Here is a 1,993-nt window from a genome sequence, read left to right as displayed (position 1 = left end):
TGACTGCGTCATCATGTATAAGAATAAGAATAAGAATAAGAATAAGAATATACGGATGATAAGCAAAGATTGATTTTAGTCTGATGAACTTACATTTTAGTTGGAGCTGGGGGAACCATGGGTGTGGTCTCTTGAAGTTGTTTGGGGGTTTCAGGAGTGCTGCACAGTTACAAAAAATTAATCACGGCGTAAAAAAAACTAATCAGGAACAATATACACCCAAACTGTTAGCTAATATACACCCAAACTCTAAACAAATATACACTCAATACTATTTCTTACGTTTCTGTAGTCCCTTCAATCTGTAGCATAGGGGTTGGTTCAAAATCTGTCTCAGTGGTTGTTTGGGATGCCGGCACAAAATCCTGAATCGGGACTCTAAACAAGAAGAAAAATGAAAGGTTAACAACGCCTTTGAAAATAATAAGGTTATAAGGTTGAAATATTATTGGAAAACTCACATTGCAAGCGCTTCCGACGGTGTCTGTTCCCTCACAACCATCATATTCGAATCAAACGGACTCAACCTAAAATACACCCAAAGAAATTCAAGAAATACACCCGAACAATTCAAAAAGAAGACAAGCTTTGTTTTTTTGAGAACTTACATACTTGCAGTTTTTGCTTTTTTTTTTCCTGCCTTTTTTTTCTTGAATAAAATAATAAAGGGCTTTTTTTTCTAAAAAAAATATATACAGAATTAGAAGTAGAAGGGTAATAGAAGAACAAAAGTAACGGTTATTTGAAAGATAAATTACATGCTCTGTGACGGCTGGTTTACACTACTCTGTTCTGTGCGTCCTTGAGAGGAAGGAGCATCACTTCCCAAGTTCACAGCCGGTATTCTAAAATAGATTTGATGTTATTCAGACAAAATAAGATACAGGTATAAAATACACTCAAATGAATGCACAAGATACAACCAACCGAATGGACAATATACACCCAACACAACAAACGAAATATCCCAACTTAATAAACAACATACACCCAACTTGATCAACACAATACACCGAAATGGTTCCACAAAATACACCCAAATCATGATAACAAGATTTTATTAAATAATAAAGCTTCTTACGTTTCAGACGACACATAGCGACCTTATGTCGATCGCAAGTCAGCTTGGTTCTCCCTGCAAAACAAGAAACAATTATTAGCATACAAAACACACCAAAATATGAAATAGACAGCCCAGCAAGACATACCCCTCTGCAGCAGATTTATCAACATTTTGTCCTAGCCATTCATCTAGTTCGTCACTTGATATTTCATATGTCTCACTACATTCATAAAAGAAGACGTTAACAAAAATAATTACGATGATAGACGGTAATATAGCTTACGAGGTACTGTACCCGTCAAAGTATTGATCTTCTTTAGGAGGTGAATCCTCCACAACAACTTTTTTCTTTTTTGGTTGTGTTCTGGGTGGAAAAAAAAGAGTACCAATCAGAAATAAGAAATTAATTTTATCACAGAATAGTCGTCTAATCTAATTATATGCAAAGAAGTGCTTACTTTTTTGGTGTTGTTTTTGTTTTTTTCTTCCCCTTCTCCTTCTCTGCAGGTGATGATTCTTCGTTCCTATAAGTTAATAATAGACACTTCAGTTAATACACGAAATCTTTATAATGAAGCCAAAAGAAAGGAGTAATAATTTCAGGACATTACTCATCACTTGGTTCAGATTCAGATTCTGAATCAGAATCTGACTCCTCTTGCCTCTGCTTTCTTTTTCTGGAGTCCATTCTGGAAGGCAAACAATCATTATTTAGAACATACTAAAAATACACCCAAATGAATTCACAATATACACCCAACTAAATATACAATATACATCCAACGCAGCAAACAAACACACCCAGCTTAATAAACTACACACACCCAACGTGATCAACAAAATACACCCAACTCGAAAAAGAAATTACACCCAAGTATGGTACTTACTTTTTCCCCTTTTTGCTGGGGTGTTTTCTTCCTGAATCCTCTG

At 35.3% G+C, this 1,993-nt stretch overlaps 2 long non-coding RNA genes across 2 annotated transcripts; both read right to left on the bottom strand.

Annotated features, from left to right (window-relative positions):
- On the bottom strand, positions 759-1,236 carry LOC107638091. Its single transcript, XR_002360420.1, has 3 exons — positions 1,209-1,236; positions 1,082-1,135; positions 759-845 (listed from the first exon to the last, which is right to left on the bottom strand). It is a non-coding gene; the product is annotated as an uncharacterized LOC107638091 (long non-coding RNA).
- Positions 1,241-1,587, bottom strand: LOC110270789. Its single transcript, XR_002360419.1, has 3 exons — positions 1,522-1,587; positions 1,359-1,427; positions 1,241-1,283 (listed from the first exon to the last, which is right to left on the bottom strand). It is a non-coding gene; the product is annotated as an uncharacterized LOC110270789 (long non-coding RNA).

This window comes from Arachis ipaensis, chromosome B04, assembly GCF_000816755.2.
Source record: "Arachis ipaensis cultivar K30076 chromosome B04, Araip1.1, whole genome shotgun sequence".
NCBI lineage: Eukaryota > Viridiplantae > Streptophyta > Magnoliopsida > Fabales > Fabaceae > Arachis > Arachis ipaensis.
This window is presented reverse-complemented; position numbering and strand designations above follow the sequence as displayed.